Source organism: Panthera pardus, unplaced genomic scaffold (genome assembly GCF_024362965.1).
Source record: "Panthera pardus isolate Hobbes unplaced genomic scaffold, ASM2436296v1 HiC_scaffold_13, whole genome shotgun sequence".
Taxonomy (NCBI): domain Eukaryota; kingdom Metazoa; phylum Chordata; class Mammalia; order Carnivora; family Felidae; genus Panthera; species Panthera pardus.
The window spans coordinates 6892573-6919080 of record NW_026526688.1 but is presented as its reverse complement, the minus strand read 5'-3'; the positions used below and the strand labels follow the sequence as shown (position 1 = coordinate 6919080).

Genomic DNA, 26508 nt, shown 5'->3' with positions numbered 1-26508 from the left:
TCAGTTGGGTGGTTTGCAAATATTTCATCCCATTCTATAGGAAACCTTTTTTTTCTTTTTTCTTCTTGTGCAGAAGCTTTTTCGGTTGATGTATTTTCACTTGTTTTTTATCTTGTTGCTGTGCTTTAGTTGTCCTATCCAAAAAATCATTGCCAAGACCCACCTTAAGACGTTTTCCTCTATGTATTCCTCTATGACTTTTATGGTTTCAGGTCATATATTTATGTTTTTAATCCAATTGGACTTAATTTTTTGAGTAGTATAAGAGTTTCAGTTTCACTGTGTTGCATTTGAGCATCTAGTTTTCCCAGCACCAGGTTTTGAAGAGACCATTGGGTATTCTTGGCCCCCTTGTGAAATATTTAACCATACATACAAGGGTTTACTTTAGGCTCTCAATTCAGTTCCATTGGTGTATCTGTTTTTATGCCATTTCCATACTGTTTTGATAACTTAACGTTTAATATTGTTTGAAGTCAGGAAGTGTGATGCCCCTAGCTGTGTTGTGCTTTCCTAACATTGCTTTGGTGATTTGGGGTCTTTGGTGGTTCTATATGAATTTTAGGATTGTTCTATTTCTGTAAAAAAAAAAAAAAAGCCATTGGAATCCTGATAGAGATGGCATTAAATCTATACATGTGTTAAGTAGTATGGACATTTCAATAATATGTCTAATCCACGAGCACAGACGCCTTTCCATTTATTTGTGTCATCTCTGATTTCTTTCATCAGCATCTTCTACTTTTCAGCACAGAGCCCTTTCATCAACTTGGTTAAATTTATTCCTAAGTATTTTGTTTTTTTATGCTATTATAAATAGGATTGTTTGATTTCTTTTTAAGATAGTTTATTGCTTGTGTATAGAAGTACTACTGATTTTTCTATCCTGCAAATTCCTGAATTTGTTGAGTAGATAAACTTGGTTTTTTTGTGGGCTCTGTAAGGTTTTCTATATAAAGTCATATCATCATCAAATAGAGAAAATTTTATTTCTTTTCAATTCTGATGCCTTTTATTCCTTACCTCATCACTCTGGTTAGGATTTCTAGTACTATAGTGAATAGGAGGTATGAAAGTGGGCATCCTTGTCTTGTTCCAGATCTTAGAGGAAAACCATGCAATCTTTTACCATCAAGAATGGTGTTAGCTATGTGTGTATCATATATAGCCTTTGTTATATTGGAATACGTTCCTTCTATATATAATTTGTTGGGTTTTTATCATGAGTGGATGTCAAACTTTGTCAAATCGCTTTTTTGAATAAGGTGTTCATGTAATTTATTAAGGTGATATATCACGCTTACTTTTTTTGTGTATATGGAGCTATTCTTGTACCGCAGGGACACAAACTCCCTGTTCATGGTATATGATCCTTTTAATATGCTGCTGAGTTTGGTTTGCTAGTATTTTACTGAGATATTTTGTATCTGTATTCAGCAAGGATATTGGATTGTAGTTGGCTTTTCTTGTGGTGCCCTTATCTGGCTTTGGTATCAGAGTAATGTTGACTTAGGTAAATTTGAAAGTGTTACCTCTTTTTTATTTTTTTTGAAAAGATTGGTACTAATTCTTCTTTGAATGTTTTGCAGAATTCATGAGTAAAGCCATCTGGTCTAGCACATTTTGTGTTGAGTGATTTTTGATTACTATGTCAATGACCTTGTCATTCATTCAGATTGTCAATTTTTTTTTCCTGATTCATGCTTGGCAGTTTGTATATTTCTAGGAATTTTTCTATGTCTTCTAGGTTGTCCATTTTGTTGGTGTAAAGTTGTTCATAGTAGTCTCTCATACTCCTTTGTATTTCTGTGTTATCAGTTGAAATGACTTTCATTTACAATTGTATTTGATTTCTCCTGTAATTTTTTACTAAAATATATTTGAGCTAGAAAATATGTAAATTAAAGGTATATAACATGGTAATTAGATATTATATATTGCAATATGATGACCATTGTAATGATAGTACTTACATATTTCATAGTTCCTTATTTTGATTCCAATGTTCTGGTTGGAATAATTAAGTTCTAGACTTTGAGCAAGTTTGATTATAATACAGTATTTTCTTTCTTTTTTTTTTAATGTTTATTTATTTCTGAGACAGAGAGAGACAGAGCATGAGTGGGGGAGGGGCAGAGAGAGAGAGGGAGACACAGAATCTGAAGCAGGCTCCGGGCTCTGAGCCGTCAGCACAGAGCCTGATGCGGGGCTCCAACTCACAAACCGTGAGATCATGACCTGAGCCGAAGTCAGTCACTCAACCGACTGAGCCACCCAGGCGCCCCCGTAATACAGTATTTTCTATGTTTATTACTATGCTTTATATCTCTAGAGCATTTTTACTACTTATTATAAATTTGGTCCCAGGGTGCCTGGGTAGCTCAGTAGGATAAGCATCCAACTCTTGGCTCAGGTCATATCTCAAGGTTCGTGATTTCCAGCCCTGTGTCGGGTTCCACACTGACAGTGCAGAGCATGCTTGGAATTCTCTTTCCCCTCTCTCTCTGTCCCTCCCCCACTCACTCTCTTTCAAAAATAAATAAATAAACTTAAAAATAAATTGTTCCCTTAAGCAACATCTGTCCTGTTCCCTAAGCCCCGATTTCTTGGTAACCACCATTTTTCTATTTTTATAAGTTTGTCTTAGTTTCTACATATAAATGACATCATAGAGTACTCGTCTTTCTGTCCTCCTTTATCATAATGTGCTTGAGGTCCATCCATGCTGTCACAAATGGCAGGATGTCATCCTCTCTCATGTCTGAATAATTGTGTTATACACACACACACACACACACACACACACACACACTCACACACACTTCCTCTTGTTTAGCCTTTAATCCCTTGATGGGAACTTAAGTTGTTTCCCCTCTTGGCTATTGTAAATAATACTGCAATAAACATGGGAGTGTACATATCTCATTGAAGTCCTGTATTCATTTCCCTTGGCATATACCCAGAAGTGGAATTGCCGGATCACACGATATTTCTCTTTAGTATTTTGGGGAACTTCCATATTGTTATCCACAGTAGTTGAAACAATTTACATTTCCACAACAGACCACAAACTTTTATTGTCCCTTGTCTTCTTGATTACAGCCATTCTAAAAGGGGTGAGGTGATATCTCAATGTGGTTTTGATTTACATTTTTCTGATTAGTAATATTGAGCATTGTTTCACATAACTGTTGGCCAACCATATATATTCTTTGGAAAAAATGTGTATTTAGGTTAAAAATGTTATTTAAATCCAAGTACGTTAACATACAGTGTAGTATTGCTTTCAGGAATAGAACCCAGTGATTCATCACATATATATAACACCCAGGGCTTATCCCAACCAGTGTCCTCCCTAATTCCCATCACCCATTTAGCCTATCCACCCAACACCCCTCCAACAACTCTCGGTTTTTTTCTCTGTACTTGAGAGTCTCTTATGCTTTGCCTCACTCTCTGTTTTTATCTTATTTTATCTTCCCTTCCCGTATATTCATCTGGTGTTTCTTAAATTACACATATGAGTGAAATCATATGATAATTGTCTTTCTCTGCCTGACTTATTTTGCGTAGCATAATACACTCGAGTTCCATCTACATTGTTGCAAATGACAAGATTTCATTCTTTTTGATTGCCAAGTAATATTCCAGTGTGTGTGTGTGTGTGTGTGTGTGTGTGTGTGTGTGTATGTGTGTGTATAGTTGTTTATATACATATACATGTATATAATATATAATATATAATTATATATATTATAATTATGGGCATAATAAATATATATAAATATGGGCATAATTATAATTATAAATATATATATAGTTGTATATATATTTATATACACACCACATCTTCTTTATCCATTCGTCAAGTCAATGGACATTTGGGATCCTTCCATATTTTGGCTATTGTTGATTTTGCTGCTGCAAACATTGGGGTGCATGTGCCCCTTTGAATCAGCATTTTTGTATCCTTTGGATAAATACCTAGTAATGCAATTTCTAGGTCATAGGGTAGTTCTATTTTTAATTTTTTGAGGAATCTCCATACTGGTTTCCAGAGTGGCTGCACCAGTTTGCATTTCCACCAGCAGTGCAAAAGTACTCCCCTTTCTCTGCATCCTCGCTGACATTTTTTGTTCCCTGAGTTGTTAATTTTAACCATTTTGACAGGTGTGAGGTGGTATCTCATTGTAGTTTTGATTTGTATTTCCCTGATGATGAATGATGTTGAGCATTTTTTCATGTGCCTATTAGACACCTGGATGTCTTTGGAAAGTGTCTGTTCATGTCATTTGCCCATTTTTTCACTGGATTATTTGTTTTTTGAGTGTTGAGTTTGATCCGTTCTTTATAGATTTTGGATACTAACACTTTATCTGGTATGTCATTTGCAAATATCTTCTCCCATTCCATCAGTGGCCTTTTAGTTTGTTGATTGTTTCCTTTGCTGTGCAGAAGCTTTTTATCTTGATGAGGTCCCAATAGTTTGTTTTTGCTTTTTTTCCTTTGCCTCTAGAGACATGTCTAGTAAGAAGTTGCTGCAGCTGAGGTTAAAGAGGCTGTTGGTTGTTTTGTCCTCTGGGATTTTGATGGTTTCCTATCTTATGTTTAGGTCTTTCATCCATTTTGAGTTTATTTTTGTGTATGGAGTAATAAAGTGGTCCAGGTTCATTCTTCTGCATGTTACTGTCCAGTTTTCCCAACACCGTTTGCTGAAGAAATTGCCATTTTTCCATTGGATATTCTTTCATGCTTTGTTGAAGATTAGTTGGCCATACATTTGTGGGTCCATTTCTTGGCTCTTTATTCTGTTTCATTGATCTGAGTGTCTGTTTTTGTGCCAGTACCATACTGTCTTGACGATTACAGCTTTGTAATACAGCTTGAAGTCCAGAATTGTGATGCCTCCAGTTTTGGTTTTTCTTTTTCAGGATTGCTTTGGCTATTTTGGTGTCTTTTATGGTTCCATAAAATTTTAGAATTGTTTGTTCCAGCTCTGTGAAGAGTGCATGTTATTTTGATAGGGACTGAATTGAATATGTGGATTGCTTTGGGTGGTATCGACATTTAAACAATATTTGTTCTTCTAATCCATGACCATGGAATGCTTTTCCATTTCTTTATGTCTTCTTCAATTTCTTTCATAAGCTTTCTATAGTTTCCAGCATACAGATCTTTTACCTCTTTGGTTAGGTTTATTCCTAGGTATTTTATGGTTTTTGGTGCAATTGTAAATGGGATCAATTCCTTCATGTGTCTTACTGCTGCTTCATTATTGGTGTATAGAAATGCAACCAAATTCTGTATGTTGATTTTATATCCTGTGATTTTGCTGAATTCACGTATCAACTCTAGCAGTTTTTTAGTGGTCTTTCAGGTCTTCCATGTAGAGTATTATGTCATCTGCAAAGAGTGAAAGTTTGACTTCCTCCTTGCTGATTTGGATGCCTTTTATTTCTTTTGTTGTCTCATTGCCGAGGCTAGGACTTCCAATGCTGTGTTCAACAACAGTGGTAAGAGTGGACATCCTTGTTGTGTTCCTGACATTAAGGGGGAAGGCTCTCAGTTTTTCCCCCATCGAGGATGATATTAGCAATGGGTCTTTCATATATGGCCTTAATGATATTGAGGCATGTTCCTTCTATCCCTACTTTCTTGAGGGTTTTTATCAATATTTGTTCTTCCAATCCATGATAAAAAGGATGGTTTATTTTGTCAAATGGTTTTTTCTGCATCTATTGAGAGGATCATGTGGTTCTTGTCCTTTTATTCACGTTGATAGATTTGTGGATATGGAACCAGTCTTGCATCCCAGGAATAAATCCGACTTCATTGTGGTGAATAATTCTTTTAATGTATTGTTGGATTTGGTTTGCTAGTATCTTTTTGAGAATTTTTGCATCCATGTTTACCAGGAAGATTGGTCTGTAATTCTCCTCTTTAGTGGGGTCTTTATCTGGTTTTGGAATCAGTGTAATGCTGGCCTCATTGAATGCATTTGAAGTTTTCCTTCCATTTCTATTTTATGGAACCGCTTCAGAAGACTAGGTATTAACTCTTCTTTAAATGTCTGGTAGAATTCCCCCTGGAAAACCATCTGGCCCTGGACTCTTGCTTGTTGGGAGATTTTTGATTACTGATTCAATTTCTTTACTGGATATGGGTCTGTTAAAATTTTCTACTTCTTCCTGTTTCAGTTTTGGTAGTTTATATGTTTCTAGGAATTTGTCTATTTCTTCCAGATTGCTCAAATTGTTGGTATATAATTGCTACTACTATTCTCTTATTGTTGAATTTCTGTGGTGTTGTTTTCTTTTTGTGTGTTTCTTTGCTCTCTTCTCTTTCATTGGTGATTTTATTTCTGTCATTTCCTTTTTCTTTTTGATAAATTTGGCTGGGGGTTTATCAGTTTTGCTTATTCTTTCAAAGAACAAGCTCATGGTTTTGTTGATCTGTTTTGTTTTTAAATTTTGATATCATTGATTTCTGCTCTAACCTTTATTATTTCCCTTCTTCTGCTTGTTTTGGACTTTATCTGCTATTCTTTTTTCCAGTTCCTTTAGGTGTAAGGTTATGTTGTGTATTTGAGACATTTCTTTCTTCTTTAGGAAGGCCTGGATTGCTATTTATTTCTCTCTTATGACCACCTTTACTGCATCCCAGACTGTTGTGGACTGTTGTGTTTTCATTTTCACTGGCTTCCATGTACTTTTTAATTTCCCCTTTAGTTTCTTGATTAACCCATTTATTCTTTAGTAGGATGTTCTTTAATCTCCAAGTATTTGTAGTCTTTCCAGTTTTTTTTCTTGTTGTTGATTTCAAGTTTCATAATGTTGTGGTCTAAAAATAGGCATGGTATGATCTTGATCTTTTTGTACTTGTTGAGGGCTGATTTGTGGCCTTTATGTGACTTATTCTGGAGAATGTCCCATGTGCACATGAGAAGAATGTGTATTCTGGTGCTTTAGGATGAAATGTTCTGAATATATCTGTTAAGCCCATTTGGTCCAGTGTGTCATTCCAAGCCATTGTTTCCTTGTTGATTTTCTGTTTAGGTGATCTATCCGTTGCTAAGTGGGGTGTTAAAGACTCCTACTATTATGGCATTATTATCAATGCATTTCTTTATGTTTGTGATTGATATATTTGGGTTCCTTCAAGTTGGGGACATAAATATTTACATTTGTTAGACCTGCTTGGTGGATAGACCCCTTAATTATGATATAACACCCTTCTTTATCTCTTATTACAGTCTTTGTTTTAAAATCTAGTTTGATATGAATGTGGCTATTCTGGCTTTCTTTTGATGTCCATCAGCATGAGAGATGGTTCTCTTTCTCCTCACTTTCAATCTGCAGGTGTCTTTAGCTCTAAAATGAGTGTCTTAGAGGCATCATATGAATGGGTTTTTTAAAAAATACATTCTGATACTCTATATCTTTTGATTGGAGTGTTTAGTCCATTTACATTTAGAGTGGTTATTGAGGGGCGCCTGGGTGGCTCAGTCGGTTAGGCGGCCGACTTCGGCTCAGGTCATGATCTCGCGGTCCGTGAGTTCGAGCCCCGCATCGGGCTCTGTGCTGACAGCTCAGAGCCTGGAGCCTGTTTCAGATTCTGTGTCTCCCTCTCTCTGACCCTCCCCCGTTCATGCTCTGTCTCTCTCTGTCTCAAAAATAAATAAACGTTAAAAAAAAATTAAAAAAAAAAATAGAGTGGTTATTGAAAGGTATGAATTTAGTGCCATTGTGTTACATGTAGAGTTGGTGTTTCTGGTGATGTTCTCTGGTCATTTCTAATCTTTGTTGGTTTTGGTCTTTTTAATTTTGTTTTGTTTTTTCTCCACTCAAAGGAATCCTCCTTAAAATTTCTTGCAGACCTCATTTAGCAGTCTCAAACTCCTTTAGTTTTTGTTTGTATGGGAAACTGTTTATCTCTCCTTCTATTTGGAATGACAGCATTGCTGGATAAAGAATTGTCGGCTGCATATTTTTTCTAATTCAGCCTGTTGAATATACTGTGCCATTCCTTTCTAGCCTATCAAATTTCTGTGGACAAGTCTGCTATGAACCTGATCTGTCTTCTTTTTAGGTAAGGACTTTATCTCCTTTGCTGCTTTTATAATTCTTTCCTTGTCTGTGTATTTTGTGAATTTGACTAGGATATGCCCTGGTGATGGTTGTTTTTTGTTGAATGTAATGGGAGTTCTCTGTGCTTTTGGGATTTTGATGTCTGTGTCCTTCCCCAGATTGGGAAAGTTTTCAGCTACAGTCTGCTCATATGAACCTCTGCCCCTTTTTTCTCTCTCTTCTTCTTCTGGGACTCCTATGATTCAAATGTTAATCCTTTTTTAAAAAGTATTTTTTAAGTTTATTTATTTGCTTTGAGAGAGAGATTCAGAGTGCACAAGTGGGGGAGGGGCAGAAAGAATACAAAAATCCCAAGCAGACTCCACACTGTCAATGCAGAGCTCGATGCAGGGCTTGAACCCATGAACCGTGAGATCATGACCTGAGCTGAAATTAGGAGTCATCCGCTTAACAGACTGAGCCCAATATTAGTCCTTTTTAATAGAGTTCTTTAAGTCTTGTATTGTGATCTTTTGCCTTTGTTTCCCTCTTTTTTTCTGCTTCATTACTATCTAACTTCTTCACTACTCTGCTTCCTCCATCCTTGCTGTCACGGCATCCTTTGAGATTGCATCTTGTTTAAAGCATTTTTAATTTTGGCCTGACTAGATTTTAGTTCTTTTATCTCCACAGAAAAGAATTCTCAGGTGTCTTCTATGCTTTTTCAACCCTAGCTTGTATTCTTATAATCTTGGTTTTAATTCTAGATCAGACATCTTATATCTGTGTTGATAAATCCCTGGCTGTAATTTCCTCCTGTGTTTTTGGGGTGAATTGATCCATTTTGTCATTTTTGGAGGAAGAAAAATATTAATACAATAAAAAATTATAATTAAAAAACTAAAAACAGAACAAACCAAATAAAGGAAGCTAGATCCTAGGTGTTTTTGTCTGATGGTTGAGAGAAGCTTGATAGAATAGAGAAAAAAGAGAAAGGGAAAAAAAAGTTTAAAAAAATTAAAAAAAATTTAAATAATAGAATAAAATAAAGAATATAAAATAGAATTAAAAAAATAAAAAACGAAAAAGAATGTGCTCTTTTTATATCCAAGAAAGAGAAAGAAAAGAAAGAAAAAAGAAAACAATTTCAGCAAAAACAGAAGCAAAGAAAACAAACAAATAAATGAACCAGCAACCAGAATGAAACTTGAATGAAGTTACATCCTGTTTCCCCTAGAACTGAAACTTTGCAGTGCACTATAGTCTGTAGACTATTAAGCAGGTGGAAGGGATTTGTGCTGTTCTTCTGGGAGATGTGCCTGGAGGGTGCAGTTGGGCAGGACTTGGTGTAATGCCACTGTTCTCCACTTGGTAGCGCTGCTTAACTTATTGGGGTCCATCCATATGGTGCACGCATGTGTGCACATGGGCTAGAAGTGGAAATGGCTTCACCCAGCTCCCTAGTGTCTGGCTCGGGAGTGATACATCCTTACCAACCCATGATCAAGCAGCCGTATTTTGTTTCAGGCCCCTGTCAGCTCCCTACCTCCAACTTGTCTGTGTCTAAGTGGTCCACCTGCCAGGTGGCACCTCCCTTCAGAGTTTTATCTCAGCTGGGGTTGTGTTTCAAACCCCACACTTCAGAGACCCCCCATGGCTCAGACTCCCACCAATTCTCTGGTGGAGGGTCTGGCTGAGCAACAGCCAGTTCCAGGTTTTGCTGCCCTTGGAATCTTTGTTCCAGTATCAGTAAATGTGGCTATTCTCTGTGTCTACTGGGACCTTTGCCTGCAGGGAAGCTTATGATCTCTACCAAATGCACTCCAAGCAGGGGAACGAGTTCTCCCAGCATGGCACATTGACCCCTTGGACCCTGCTGTCTGCTCCTGGGATTTGACCTGCTTCCTCACCAGAGCACCGCCAGTCACTGAGCTCCAAAACTTCAGACTCTGTGCTTCACTGTTTGTAGAATGCTGGTGGTATTGAAACCCTCTCCTTTCTCCCTATCATTGTTCTTGGAGAACAAATTTCTTGTTCGGTCCCTTGCAAGTGTTTTCACTCTTTTTATCTCCAGCTACTTTCAGGGGAGTGCTTTTCTTGCAGGATCCCAATGTGCCACACTCTCCCCCTTTCTCCTCTCCTTCTCCTTTCTTCGTGAGAATCACTTCCTCCCCTCTGCAGCTCCACGGCTTTTCTTTCCCCCAGTTCACCTCTCTGCACCACATACTTGCCAAGTTCTCCAGCTCCAATTATGTAGATCGTTGCATTAATCCTCGAATCAATTTTCTAGGTGTTCAAAATGGTTTGGTGCTGATCTAGCTGTGGTTCAGAGATGCGACAAGCTCAGGGTCCCCATAATACTCTGCCATCTTAACTCCTCTCTCTCCTCCATTTCTGACAACCACCAGTCTTTTCTCTGAGTTGAATGTTTTTTTGTTTGTAGATACCACATATACGTGAACCCATAAGAATTTGTCTCTGTCTGACTTATTTCATTTAGCATAATGCCCTTAAGTTCATTCATGTTTTCACATAAGGCAAGATTTTATTCTTTTCTATGGCTGAATAATATCCATTACACACACCCCACATTTTATTTGTCCATTCATCTGTCAGGGGATACAGTCTTTGCCCCCATATCATGGCTATTATATAAATGCTGCAATGACCATGAGAGTGTATGTATCTTTTCGTTAGTCTATTCATTTTTTTTTTTTTTTTTTTTAGTAAATACCCACAGTTGGAGTGGCTGGACCATATTGTAGTTCAATTTGTAATTTTTTCAGAAATTTCTAAACTGTTTTTCATAGTGGCTACACCAATTTACATGTCTGCCGACAGCACAAAATATTCTCTTTACTCAACATCCTTGCCTATGCTTGTTATCTCTTGTTTATTTGTTTTTAGTAATATCCTTACAGGCGTGAGATGATAGCTCTTCATGGTTTGGGTTTGCATTTCCCTGATGGTTAGTGATGTTGAGCATCTTTTTATGTGTTTGTTGGCCATCTGTATATCTTTAAGAAATATCTATTTAGGTCCTCTGCACATTTTCTTAATCATATTGTTTGATTTTTTCCCTATTGAATTGTATAACTTCTTTATCTTAAATACTAACCCCTTATGAGATATGACTTGCAAATATTTTGCTCATTCTGTAGAGTGCTTTTATGCTTTGTTGATGGTTTCCTGTGCAGAAGGTTTTTAGTTTGCTATAGTCCTTCTTGTTTGTTTTTGCTTTTGTTGCCTTGCTTTTGGTGTCAACTCCAAAAAAATCATTGCTAAGAATGATATCAAGGAGCTCCCCCTGCCATGTTTTGTTCTAGGAGTTTTATAGTTTGAAGTCTTGCATTCAAGCTATTAATCCATTTTTACTTTTTTGTGTATAAAGCACTATAGTGGTCCAGTTTCATTCTTTTGCATGTGGCTGTCAAGTTTTTCCAGAACCATTTATTGAAGAGATTGTTTTCCCATTTATATTTTTGGCTCTGTTTTATAAGCTAAACGACTGCACATGTGTGAGTTTATTTCTGGGATCTCAATTCTGTTTCATTGATCTTTGTGTCTCTTCTTTTGCCAACACCATACTGTTTTGATTACCGTGGCTTTATAATAGTGTTTGAAATCAGGGCATGTAATTCCCCCAGCTTTGTTCTTTCTCAAGGTTGTTTTCACTGTTTGGGGTTGTTTGTGATTTCATACAAATTTTAGGATTTTTTTTGCTACTTTGTAAAAATTGCCTTTAGAATTTTGATAGCGGGGGGCAACCTGGGTTGCTCAGTCAGTTGAGTGTCTGACTTCAGCTCAGGTCATGAACTTGTGGTTCATGGGTGTGAGCCCCACGTCAGGTTCTGTGCTGACAGTTGGGAGCCTGGAGACTGCTTCCGATTCTGTGTCTCCTTCTCTTTCTAACCCTCCCCCACTCGTGATCTCTTTCTCTCTTAAAAATAAATAAAGATTAAAAAAATTAAATAGTATTTTGATAGGAATTATATAGGCATATGTCTGTTGATTGTTAATTCTTCTAATTCATGATTAAGAATTTGTTACATTTATTTATGTCTTTAATTTCTTTCATTAATATTTTATAGTTATATCATTGTATAGTGCATGATTAATATTGCATAGTTATCAAGGTACAGGTCTTTTGCTTCCTTGATTAAATTTATTAGTAGATATTTGATTCTTCTTTATGCACTTAGAAATAGGTTTTCTTAGTTTCTTTTTGATAGTTTGTTATTAGTGCATATAAATACACAGGATTTTTATTTATTGATTAGTATCCTGCAACTGTCCTGAGTTTTATTCATTCGAACAGTTATTTGGTGGAGTACTTAGGGTTTGCTATATATATCATCTGAAAATGGTGACAGTTTTGCTCCCATTCTAATTTCAATGTGTTTAATTTATTATTATTTTGACTAATTCCTCTGGTTATGACTTCTAGTACTGTGATGAATAAAAATAGCAAGAGGTGGGCATCCTTGTCTTATAACTGATTTTGGGGGAAAGCTTTCAGCTTTTCACCATTCAGTGTAATGTTAGCTAAGTGCTTGTCATATGTGACCTTTCTGTCATGTTGAGTTATGTCCCCTCGATACCTACTCTGTTGAGAGCTTTATTGTGAATGGGTGTTGAATTGTTAAAATTCTCTTTCTGCAGATATTGAGATGATAATATGATATTTTATTGAAGTATATTTGAGATGTGATATATTAATTTCAGGTGTACCACACAGTGATTTGACATTTATATACCTTATGAAAGGAACACAATATGTCTGGTTACCATCTGTCTACCATACATAGCTATTAGAATCCTATTGACTATATTGTCTATGCTGTACTTACATCTCTGTGGCTTATTTTAAAACTAAAAGTTTGGGGGCGCCTGGGTGGTGCAGTCGGTTAAGCGTCCGACTTCAGCCAGGTCACGATCTCGCGGTCCGTGAGTTCGAGCCCCGCGTCAGGCTCTGGGTTGATGGCTCGGAGCCTGGAGCCTGTTTCCGATTCTGTGTCTCCCTCTCTCTCTGACCCTCCCCCGTTCATGCTCTGTCTCTCTCTGTCCCAAAAATAAATAAAAAACGTTGAAAAAAAAAATTAAAAAAAAAAAAACAAAAACAAAAATTTAAGGAGCGCATAATTATTTAAAAAAAAAAAAAACAAAAAAAACCTAAAAGTTTGTACCTCTCAATCCCCTTGAAATATTTTGACCAAGCTCCTGCCCCTATCCCTTTGGCAACCACAAGTTTTTTTTCTCTGTACTTATGAGTCTTTTTCTGCTTTTGTTTTATTCATTTGTTTTGTTTTTTAGATTCCATATATAAGTGAAATCACAAGGTATTTGACTTATTTCCCTTACATAATACATTCTAGGTCCATCCATGTTGCTGCAAATGACAAGATTACATTCTTTTTATGGCTGAGTAAAATTCTTTTAAAAAAATTTTTTTTTAATGTTTATTTTTGAGAGAGAGAGAGAGAGAGAGAGAGAAAGAGCATGAATGGGGGAGGAGCAGAGAGAGAGGGAGACACAGAATCGGAAGCAGGCTCCAGGCTCTGAGCTGTCAACACAGAGCCCTATGCAGGGCTGGAACTCGCAAGCTGTGAAATCATGACCTGAGCCGAAGCCGGACGCTCAACCGACTGAGCCACTCAGGTGCCCCATGGCTGAGTAAAATTCTATTGTATGTGTATGCCACATCTTTATACATTCATCTATCGATGGATACTTAGGTTGCTTTCATATTTTGGTTATTGTAAAATATGAGCAATGAACATAGGGGCATATGTATCTCTTATAATTCGTGTTTTTCATTTTCTTCAAATATGTATCTGGAAGTAGAATTTCTGGGTGGGGTGGTATTTCTATTTTTAATTTTTTGAGGAACAGTGATACTGTTTTCCATACTGTATGTCTGCACCAATTTACAATCCTATCAACAGTGCATGATGTTTTTCTTTTCTCCACATCCTGGCCAACATTTGTTAATTCTTATCACTTTGATACTAGTCATTGTGAAAGTGTGAGGTGACACCTTATTGTGGTTTCGATTTGCATTTCCTTGGTGATGAGTGATGTTGGGCATCTTTTCACATGCCTGTTTGCCCTCCGTGTGTCATCTTTAGAGAAATGTCTATTGAAGATTTCTGTCCAGGGGCGCCTGGGTGGCTCAGTCAGTTGAGCGTCCGACTTCGGCTCAGGTTATGATCTCACAGTCTGTGAGTTCGAGCCCCGCGTCGGGCTCTGGGCTGATGGCTCAGAGCCTGGAGCCTGCTTCCGATTCTGTGTCTCCCTCTCTCTCTGCCCCTTCCCTGCTCGTGCTCTCTCTGTCTCAAAAATAAATAAAAACATTAAGAAAAAAAATTAAAAAAAAAAGATTTCTGTCCATTTTTTAAATTGGATTGCTAGCTCTTTTGGTGTTGACTTGTATGAGTCCTTTGTGTCGTTTTCATATTAATCTCGTACTGGATATATCATTTGCAAATACATTCTTTTATTCAGTAGCTTGCCTTTTCATTCGGTTAATCATTTCCTCTCTGCAAAAGCTTTTCCGTCTTTTGTAGTACAAATCACTTATTTTTGTCTTTGTTGTCTTTGCCTCAGGAGACATCCAAAAAATTGCTAAGACAGAAGTCCATGAGTTTACTGCCTGTGTTTTCTTTGGGGAGTTCTATGGACTCAGGTCTTATGTTTAGGTCTTCAATCCATTATGATTTCATTTTTGTGTGTGGTATAAGAAAGTGGTCCAGCTTCATTCTTTGCCATGTAGCTGTCCAGGTGTCCCTGTACCATTTATTGAGGAGTCTGTCTTTTCCCATTATATATTATTACCTTCTTCATTGTAGATTGGCTATACAAGTGTGAGTTACCTCCTGACTGTCAATTCTGTTCCATTAGTTGATGTTCCTGTTTTTGTGCCAATATATCTGTTTTGATCACTATAGCTTGGTAGTATAGTTTGAAATCTGGACCATGATACCTCCAGCTTTGTTATTCTTAAGATTGCTTTGGCTATATTCAGGGTCTTTTGTAGGTCCACACAAATTTTTAAATTGTTAGTTCCACTTTTGTAAAAAATGCTATTGGTATTTTATAGAGATTGCATAATCTGTAGATTGCTTTGGGTAACATGGACTTTTTAACAACATTAATTCTTGCGATCAATAAACATGACACATTTTCCATTTATTTGTATTATCTTCATCCATGTGTTGTAATTTTTGGTATACAGGTCTTTAACCTCCCTGGTGAAATTTATTTCTAGGTATTTTATTCTTTTTAATGCAGTTGTAAATGGGATTGTTTATTTAATTTCTCTTTTTGATAGTTTATTATTAGTGTACAGAAACACAACGGGTTTTTGTATATTAATTTCGAATCCTGAAAATTTACTTATTTATTTTAAGAGGTTTTTTTGTGTGTGGAATCCTTAGGATTTTTTATGTATAGTTTCATGTCATCTGCAAACAATGACAAATTGACTTCTTCCTCACCAGTTTGGATGCATTTATGTATTATTCTGGCCTGATTGCTGCTGGTAAGACTTCTAGTACTATATTGAATAAAAGTGGCAAGAGTGGGCATTCTTGTTTTGTACCAGATATTAGAGGAAAAGCTTTCAACTCTTCATTATGAAAGTATTATATTAGCGGTGGGTTTGTTACATATTGCCTTATTATGTTGAAGTATGTTCCCTCTATATACACTTTGTTGAGAGTTTTATCATGTATGGATGCTGAATTTTGTCAAATGATTTCTCTGCATCTATTGAAATAATCATAGGATTTTATCCTTCATTTTGTTAATCCAGTGTATGATGTTGATTTGTGGATATTGAATCATGTTTGTTTCCCTGGACTAAATATCACATGTTTGTGGTGTGTGATCTTTTTAATGTATTGTTGAATTCAGTTTGCTAATATTTTGTAAGAATTTTTGCATCAGTGTTCATCATGAATATTGAGCTGTAACTTTTTTGTGGTTTATTTATTTGTAAATTTTTTTTTAATGTTTATTTATTTTTGAGACAGAGACAGAGCATGAACGGGGGAGGGGCAGAGAGAGAGAGAGAGGGAGACACAGAATCTGAAGCAGGCTCCAGGCCCTGAGCTGTCAGCACAGAGCCTGACGTGGGGCTCAAGCTCAGGAACTGCGAGATCATGACCTGAGCTGAAGTCAGACGCTCAACCGACTGAGCCACCCAGGCACCTCTTTTGTAGTTGTTTTTTTAATGTTTATTTTTAGAGAGAGAGAGAGAGAGAGAGACAGACAGGGTGTGAGTGGGGGAGGGGAAGAGAGAGGAGACCCAGAATCCCAAGTAGGCTCCAGGCTCTGAGCTGCTAGCACAGAGCCCGATGCAAGGCTTGAACCCATGAGCCATGTGATCATGACCTGAGCCAAAGTCCGCCGCTTAACTGAGGCACCCAGGCGCCCCTTTTTGTAGTTTTTATGGCTGGTTTTGTTAGCAGAATAATGCTGGCCTTACAGAAATTGGAAAGTGTTCTTTTTCAAACTTTTATGTAGTAATTTGAGAATAGGTATTAACTCATCTTAAAATGTTTAGTATAATTTATCTATTAAGATGGCTGGTCCTAGACTTTGGTTTGTTGGGAGATTTTTGATTCCTGATTCAACTTTATTATAAGTAATCAGTCTGTTTAGATTTTTTTTCCCCCAATTCAATCTTGGAAGATTATATGTTTGTAGAAATGTATCCAATTATTTTTTTGTGGAATGATTTATTATTTAATCATTTGTTGTAGTTTCTTACAATCCTTTGTATTTTCTTGGTGTTGGTTGTAACTTCTTTTATTTCTGATTCAGATTTTTTTTTAAAATGAGTTGAGGTAAAGTTTTATCAGTTTTGTTTATCTTTCAAAGAACTAGCTTAGTTTCTGTAATCTTTTATGTTGTCTTTTTATACACTGTTACTTATTCCCACTCTGGTCTTTATTATTTATTTCCTTCTACTAACTTTGGGCTTTGTCGGGTTTTTCTAGTTCCTTTAGTATAAGGTTAGATTGTTGGAGATTTTTTTTTCTTCTTCTTACGTAGGGCTGTATTGCTTATATAATTCATTCTTATAACTGCTTTACTGTGTTCCATAGATTTTATTTATTTTTATTTTTATTTTTTAACGTTTAATTTTTGAGACAGAGAGAGACAGAGCATGAACGGGGGAGGGGTAGAGAGAGAGGGAGACACAGAATCGGAAGCAGGCTCTAGGCTCTGAGCCATCAGCCCAGAGCCCGACGAGGGGCTCGAATTCACGGACCGAGAGATCGTGACCTGAGCTGAAGTCGGACGCTTAACCCACTGAGCCACCCAGGTGCCCCTGTGTTCCATAGATTTTAGAATAATGTTTCCGTTTTATTTGTCTGAAGGTATTTTTCGATTTTTCTTTGATTTTTTTTTTTTTAATTGACATAATGGTTGTTTAGTAGCATGCTGTTAAGTAGTCTGTTAATATTTTTCCAGTTTCTTCCCCCAGTAAGTAATTTCTAGTTTCATACTATTGTGGTCAGAAAAGACGGTTGGTATCATTTCAATTTCTTTAATTTACTGAGACCTGTTTGGTGGCCTAATATGTGGTCTATACTGGAGAACGTTCTATATATACTTGAAAGGTATATATGTTCTGCATTGTCTGGATGGAATGTTCTGTGTGTATCTGTTAACTCCATCTGGTCTAATGTGTTGTGTAAGGCCAATGCTTTCTTACTGATTTTTTTTGGTGGATCAACTATCCATTGAAGTAAGAAGAATGTTTAAGTTCCCTACTATTTTGAAATTACTGTGAATTTCTTTGTTAATATTTGCTTTACATATTTAGGTGTTTCTATATTGGGCATATAGATATTTATAATTGATATATATTGTGGAATTGATCCCTTTATTATGTAATGCTTTTTTTTTTTGGTCTCTTGCTATAGTCTGTTTTAAAGTCTTTTCCCCACCTGATGTAAGTGTTGCTGCCCCAGCTTTTAAACATTTCATTTGCATGGACTCTTGTCCTATTTTTCACTTCAAAGCTACATGTGTTTTTAGCTCTTATGTGAGTTTCTTGTAGATGGCATATAAATGGGACTTATTTTTTTTTACTCATTCAGTGATCTTATATCTTTCTTTTGATTGGACCATTTAGATGATTTACCTTTAAAGTAATTATTTGTAGTTCTTCTCTGTTCCTTTTTTGTCTTGCTCTCTTATTTTGTGATTTGAGAAATTTAGTGTTAGTATTCCTTTTTCTTTATTTTTGAATATCTATTACAAGCTTTTGGTTTATAGTTAACATGAGGGTTATATATAACACCCTGTGTATATAGCAGTCTATTTTAAGCTGAAAAGTGCTTAATGTCAAACACATTCTAAAAGAACTGTCTTTATCTAACTTCCCATATATTTTGTGATTTGTTATCTGTTTTACATAGCAACAAAAGATATTTTTTCTTTTATAATTTGCTTCTACTTAGGGCGTTTCTAGTATAGAAGACTCTTGAGTATTTCTTGTAAGACCACTTTAGTGACGATAAACTCGTTTAACTTTTGTTTGCTTGAAAAATCTTTCTCTTTCCTTCACTTCTCAATGATAACCTTGCCAAGTAGAGTATTCTTGGTTCTAGGCATTTTCTCTTCAGCTCTTTGAATATATTTTGCCACTCTCTTCTGGCGTGAAGTCTTATGGGTGTTACCTTGTATGTACCTAATTGTTTTTCTTCTGCTGCTTTTAAAATTCTCTAATTTTTTTAAAAAATAAATAAATAAATAAAATAAAATTCTCTAATTTTTGAAATATTAGTTACTATATGTCTTAGTGTGGACTTCTTTGGGTTTATTTTGTTTGGGGATCTCTCACCTTTCTGGAGCTGGATGTTTGTATCCTTCCCCAAGTTAGCAAAGTTTTCAGAAATTATTTCCTTAAGTTTTTCTCCCTTGTCCTTCTGAGATTCCTATAATGTAAGTATTAGTATGCTTGATATTATCCCAGGGGGTCCTTAAATTGTTACCATTTAATTTTTTTTTCTTTTTGCTGTTCAGCTTGGATGTTTCTACTACCATGTCTTTGAGATTGCTGATTGGCTTTTCTTAGCCTCAGAAATCTGTTGATTTCTTCTAGTGTGTTTTTCAGTTATTCTTCAGCACCGAAACATATATATTTATATTTTATCTCTTTGTTGAAGTTCTTACTGTGTTGATCCATTCTCTCGGTTCAGTGAGCATCTTTGTGACTTTTACCTTGAACTCTTTATCAGGTCCATTGTTTAACTCCATTTCATTTAGTTCTTTATCTGAGGTTTTGTCTTATTCTTTCCTTTGGAATATATTTCTCTGTCTCCTCATTTGGTTTATCTGTATTGTTTTCTATGTATTATTTAGATCAGCTGTATTACCATTCTTGAAAGAGTGGTCTTATGTTAAATGCATCCTGTGGCTCTCAGAAGCACAATCCTCCCTGGTTACCAGAACGGAGCCCTCCACCAGTATCCCCTGCAGGCAGCCTTCTCTTGTGGCTGCAGTGTGACAGCTCCAGCAAGGTGGTGGGTGGAGCTGGCCCCTGGATTGGCTGGCTGAGAGGACTGGCAACATCTGCTGGGGGTGCCCTGGTGGGCAGGGCTGGCCCCAGGTTTGGTTGGCCGTTAGGCCCAGTTATGAATATTGCAGGTGTGCTGGTAGGTGAGGTTTGCCCTGCCTAATGCAGGGGCCCCTTTTAAGCGACCCAGTTTACAGCTGAGACTGCCTACTGGATGTGGCAGAACAGTAGCCACTCTGTGGGGTGCTGGTCCCATCTGAGTCCATGCATCAGGTTTGGCAGTGAGGTTCCACAGGAGGGGAAAGGGGACAACAGTGCTGGCTGAGGCCACCATCAGGTCTGGTGGGTTGGGAGCTGCTTTGGGAGAGCTCCAGAGTGGGCAGATGGGGAGGAGTGTGTCTGCAGGGGAAGAGAGTGGAAGGGTAGGGGTTGCTAGCAATGTATATGAAGGTGTCAGAACTGGCACTCACCAGCACCAGGCCTGCTAGGCAGAAGGAGGTCAAGAAAAATGGCACCTGCCTGCACTTTGATCCCTGGATAAAGTTCCTACAGGATTCTGTTCCTCCAGCATACAACCTAAAACTAGTCGGTAATCTTCCCGTAATGTCCCGGGTGCTTTTCAGACTGCTGCCTCTGTGCTAAGTCTGGGAGCAAGTGAGTTCATGCCCTTGCACTTTAACAGCAGAGTCTCCGCTTTCTAGAGCCCTCTGGCTCTCCTGGTGGTGATTCTGGTTGGTTTTTGAAGATCCTTGAGGTGAGTACAACTGATTTTTAAAGCCAGATTTTATGGGAGTTGATCTTACCAGTGGTGCCTATGGTAGGGGGAGTATTGTCTGGGGTGGGGCTTGAAGCCTTTGCTCCTGAGGAAGGACCTCCAAGTCTGTGATACTTCTCTTTGTGGGTCACCATGCCAGGGATGTGGGTCCTGAACTGAATGTGTTTCTGCCTCATCTCCCCGTCTTGATGTGCCTTTTTCCTTATATCTTTAGCTTTGGAACAGCTGTTATGCTAGTCGTTAGGTCTTCTCAGACCTTGGTATGTCCATGGGAAGGGGTGAGCACAGGATCTTGGCGTGTATGCCATGTTGAGTGAGAGCCTCTAATGACACAGTTTTTATCCTTCATTTTATTTTGTGGTATCATATGGATGGATCTGCAGATAGTGAACCTTCTTGTGTTCTGGAATAAACCTCATTTGACCATCATTTAGGTCTTTTAATGTGTTGTTGAATTTGTTTTGTTAATATTCCATGGGCGATTTTTCAGCCTATATTCATCATGGATATCGCCTGTCATTTTTTCTTTATTTTTTGATCATGTCCTCTGGTTTTGCTATTGGGGTAACACAGGCCTTACAAAACAGTTTGGAAAAATCCCCTTTTCTTTAACTTTTAAAAAGTATTTGAAAAAGATTGGTATTTCTTCTTTAAAAGTTGCATTGGGGTGCTTGGGTGGCTCATTTGGTTAAGTGTCTGACTTGGGATCAGGTCATGATCTCATAGATTGTGAGTTTGTGTCCTGTGTCGGGCTCTGTACTGACAGCTCGGAGCCTGGAGCCTGCTTCAGATTCTGTGTCCCCCTCTCTCTCTCTGCCCCTCCCCTGCCCATACTCTGTCTCTATCTCCTTGAAAAATAAACATTAAAAAAAATATTTTTTTAAGTTGTGTAAAATTCACCAGTAAAACTGTGTGATCCTTAAGTTTTTTGTTGTTGTTGTTGGAAGGGTTTTCATTACTGATTGAATCTCTTCATTAGTAGTTGGTCTGTTCAGATTTTAGATTTCTTCCTGATTCAGTCTAGGTAGATTTTATATTTTTAGGAATTTACCCATTTCTTCTAGATTGTCAAATGCGTTGGTTTATAATAGTTCATATCAGTCCTTTTTGATCCTTCGTATTTCTGTGGTATCAGTTGTAACATCTCTTTTTTCATGTCTGAATTTGAGTTCTCCTTTTTTTTCCTGGAGAATCTAGTTAGAGGTTTGTCAATTTTGTTTATTTTTTCAAAGAATCAGCTCTTAATTTATTGATTTTTCCCCACTCTTTTTAATCTCTATTTATTTCTACTCTAGTAGTTTTTCCTTCTTTCTACCATTTTATTTTTCTAGTTCCTTGAGTTGTAAGATTAGGTTGTTAATTGAGATACTTCTTATTTCCTGATGTAGGCCTTTCTTGCTATGAACTTTCCTCTTAGAACTGCTTTTGCTATATCCTATAGGTTTTAGTATAATTTATTCCCACTTTTATTTGTTCAAGCTGTGTTTTAATTTCTATTTTGTTTCTTCATTGACCCATTTGTTCACAGTATATTGTATAATCTCCACATGTTAGTGAACTTTCTAGTTTTCTTATTGACATCAATTTCTAGTTTCATAATGCTGTGGTGAGAAAAGGTCCTGGTTATGATTTCAATCTTCTTAAATTTATTAAGACTTGCTTTGTGGCCTGACATGGATGTATCCTGAAGAATGTTCCATGTGCCCTTAAGTGAATGTTTATGTTGTTGCTTTTGGATAGAATGTTCTCTATATATCTAAGAAGTCTGGTCTAATGTGTTAAGGCCAGTGTATCCTTATTTATTTTCTGTCTTTATGATCTATCCATTGATGTATATCAGATATGCACGTTCTTGACTATTGTTATGCAGCATTCTGTTTCTCCCTTTACATTTTTTTAAATGTTTGTTTTTGAGAGAGAGAGCGAGAGAGAGCGCGCGAGCACGAGCAGGGGAGGGGCAGAAAGAGGAGACACAGAATCCGAAGCAGGCTCCAGGCTCTGAGCTGTCAGCACAGAGCCTGATGTGGGGCTGGAACCCATGGACTGTGAGATCATGACCTGAGTTGAAGTCAGACGCTAAACCAACTGAGCCACCCAGACACCCCTCTCTGTCTCTCCCTTTTAAATTTAATATTTCCTTTACATATTTAGGTGCTACCGTGTTGGTTGCATAAATATTTACAAATTTTATATGTACATGTTGGATTGACCCATTCATCATTGTATAATGACCTTCTTTGTCTGCTATTGCAGTCTTTGATTTAAAGTCCATTTTGTTTGGAGGCACCTGGGTGGCTCAGTCGGTTAAGCATCTGACTTCAGCTTGGGTCATGATCTCACGAGCCCCGCGTCGGGCTCTCTGCTGACAGCTTGGAGCCTGGAGCCTGCTTCAGATTCTGTGCCTCCTTCTCTCTCTCCACCCCTCCCCCACTCACAGTCTGTCTGTCTCTCTCAAAAATAAATAAACATTAAAAAAAATTAAAAATAAATAAATAAAAAATAAAGTCCATTTTGTCTGATATAAGTGTAGCTACCCCAACTTTCTTTTCATTTCCATTTGCATGAAATATCATTTTCCATCCCTTTGATTTGTGTGCTTAAAGCTGAAATATGTCTTCAAAGGTAGCATATACTTAGGTCTTTTTTTTTTTAAACCATTTAAGCACAGTGTCTTATGAATGGAAAATGTACTCCGTTTACAATTTGAATTACTTATTACAATTTGAATTACTTATTACAATTTGAATTATTTCCTGACTGTTTTGTAATTCTTCTCTATTTCTTATTGTCTTATTCCCTTAATTTGTGGTTTGCTGACTTTCTCCAGCAGTATGAATACACACTTTAATCTTTTCTTTACTATAAGCTTGTTTTGTGCTTACCAGGAGACTTACATATAACAACTTAGGTTTGTAACAGTCATTTTGATAACAACTTAAGTTTAAATGTATTCTAAAGTTCTATATTTATACTCCCTTCACCATAGTTTGTGTTTGATGTCACATTTTCTATCTTTTTATATTGTACGTCTATTTATTGTTTTTACTTAAAAAAATTTTTTTTAATGTTAATTTATTTTTGAGAGAGAGGGAGACAGAGTGCAAGTGGGGGAGGGGCAGAGAGAGAGAGAGAGAGAGAGAGAGAGACAGAATCAGAAGCAGGCTCCAGGCTCTGAGCTGTCAGCACAGAGCCCGATGTGGGGCTCGAACTCATGAACCACGAGATCATGACCTGAGCCGAAGTTGGACGTCCAAATGACTGAGCCACTCAGGCACCCCTTACTTCCTTTTTAAAAGTTTTTATTTAAATTTCAGTTGCCATACAGTGTAATATTAGTTTCAGGTGTATAGTATAGTGATTCAATACTTCCATACCTCACTCGGTGCTCATCACAAGTGTGCTCCTTAATCCCCATCACCTATTTCCCCCATCCCCCCCCCACCTCCCCTTTGGTAACCATCAGTTTGTTCCCTATTGTTAAGAGTCTGTTTCTTGGTTTTCTTCTCTCCCTCTTTTTTCCTTTGCTCATTTGTTTCTCAAATTCCCCATATGAGTTAAATCATATGGTATTTGTCTTTCTCTGGCTGACTTACTTCACTTAGCACAATACTCCCTAGCTCCATCCATGTTGTTGCAAATGGCAAGATTTCATTCTTTTTTATGGCTGAGTAATATTCCATTATATGTGTAGATGCCACAAAGTAGGTGGTAATGCCTTAAGTGTATGCATGTTGTCAGGCCCAGGGGCCTCTTCCATCCTTGTCAAGGGCAGTGCTAACCTTCTCTCTTTTCATACAGTGTGTGTGTGTGTGTGTGTGTGTGTGTGTGTACCACCTTTTCTTTATCCATTTATCAGTCTGTGGACATTTGGGCAATTTCCATACTTTGGCTATTGTTGATAATGCTGCTAGAAACATTGAGGTACATGTATCCCCTTGAATTCGTATTTTTGTATTCTTTGGGTAAATACCTTGTAGTGCAATTGTTGGTCATAAGGTAGTTCCATTTCTAACTTTTTGAGGAACCTCCACACTATTTTCCACAGTATCTGCTGCAGTTTTCATTCCCACCAGCAGTGTAAGAGGGTTCCCCTTTCTCCACATCTTTGCCAGCACCTGGTGTTTTTTTCTGGTTGATTTTAGCCACTCTGACAGGTGTGAGGTGATGACTCCTTGTGGTTTTGATTTGTATTTCCTTGATGAAGAGTGCTATTGAGCATCTTTTCATGTATCTATTGGCCATCTCTTTGTCTTCTTTGGAGAAATTTCTATTCACGTCTGCTGCCCTTTTTTAAATTGGATTGTTCACTTTTGTGTGTTGAGTTTTATAAATGGTCTCTATATTTATAAATGTTCTATGTATTTTAAAGCGATACTAACCCTTTATCAGATATGTTATTTGCAAATATCTTTTTCCATTCTGTAGGTTATCTTTTAGTTTTGTGGATGGTTTCTTTTGCTGTACAGATGCTTTTCATTTTGATATAGTCCCAAGAGTGTTTTGTTTTGTTTCCCTTGCCTTAGGAGATATATCTAGAATGAACTCAATATGGCCAATGTCAAAGACACTACCGCCTGTGTTCTCCTCTAGGATTTTTATGGTTTCAGGGCTCACATTTAGGTCTTTTATCCATGTTGAATTTATTTTTGTTTATCACATAAGAAAGTGGTCCAGTTTCATTCTTTTGCATGTAGCTGGCCAGTTTTCCCAACACCATTAAAGAGATTCTTTTTCCCACTGGCTATTCATTCTTACTTTGTTGGAGATTAGTTGACTGTACAGTTTTGGGTTCATTTCTGGATTTTCTGTTTTGCTCTATTGATCTATGTGTCTATTTGTGTGCCAGTACCACAATGTTTTTTTTTGTTTGTCTGTTTGTTTTAAATTTTTTTTTAACGTTTATTTATTTTTGAGACAGAGAGAGACAGAGCATGAACGGGGGAGGGTCACAGAGAGAGGGAGACACAGAATCTGAAACAGGCTCCAGGCTCTGGGCTGTCAGCACAGAGCCTGACGCGGGGCTCAAACTCACGGACCGCGAGATCGTGACCTGAGCTGAAGTCGGACGCTTAACGGACCAAGCCACCCAGGCGCCCCAGTACCACAATGTTTTGATCACTACGACTTTGTAATTTAAGTCCAGAATTGTGATGCCTTCAGCTTTGCTTTTCTTTAAGATTGATTTGGCTATCCAGGGTCTTTTGTGGTTCCATACAAATTTTAGGATTCTTTGCCTAGTTCTATAAAAATTGTTGTTGGTGTTTTGATAGGGATTGCATTAAATTTGTAGGTTATTTTGCACAGTGTAAGTATTTTAACAATATTCTTGCAATCCATGGTCATGGAATATCTTTCCATTTCTTTGTGTCATCTTCAGTTTCTGTCATCAGGGTTCATAGTTTTCAGAGTACAGATCTTTCACCTCTTTGGTTAGGTTTGTTCCAAGGTATCTTACTGTTTTTGGTGCAGTTGTAAACGGGATTGATTCCTGTTTCTCTTTCTGCTGCTCCATTATTGGTGTATAGAAATACAACAGATTTTTGTACATTGATTTTGTATCCTACAACTTGACTGAAGTTGTTTATCAGTCCTGCAGTTTTTTGGTGGAGTCTTTTTCAGTTTTACATAAAGAGTATCATGTCATCTGCAAATAGTCAGTTTGACTTCCTCCTTGCCAATTTGGATGCCTTTTATTTCTTTTTGTTGTCTGATTGATATGAAAAACTATGTCAACAAATTGTACAACATTGAAGAAATGGATAAATTCTTAGAAACACATAAGCGACAAAAACTCAAACAGGAAGAAATAGAAAACTCGAACAGACTGATAACCAGCAAAGACATTGAATCAGTTATCAAAAAAACCCCGACAAACAAAAGTCCAAGACCAGATGGCTTCACAGGTGAATGCTACCAGACATTTAAAGAAGAGTTAATACATACTCTTCTCAAACTATTCCATAAAATAGAAATGAAGGAAAACTTCCAAATTCATTCTATGAGGCCAGCATTTCCTGATACCAAAGCCAAATAAAAATGCCACTAAAAAAAAAAAACTATGGGTCAATATCCCCGATGAACAGGATGCAAAAATTCTCAATAAATACTAGCAAACCGAATCCAACAATACGTTT

At 37.1% G+C, this 26508-nt stretch overlaps 1 non-coding gene across 1 annotated transcript; it reads right to left on the bottom strand.

The window, feature by feature from the left end:
• Positions 1 to 24045: 24045 nt before the first annotated feature.
• Positions 24046 to 24175, bottom strand: LOC128776834 (U6atac minor spliceosomal RNA). Its single transcript, XR_008421994.1, has one exon. It is a non-coding gene; the product is annotated as a U6atac minor spliceosomal RNA (small nuclear RNA).
• Between the last annotated feature and the right edge of the window lie 2333 nt (positions 24176 to 26508).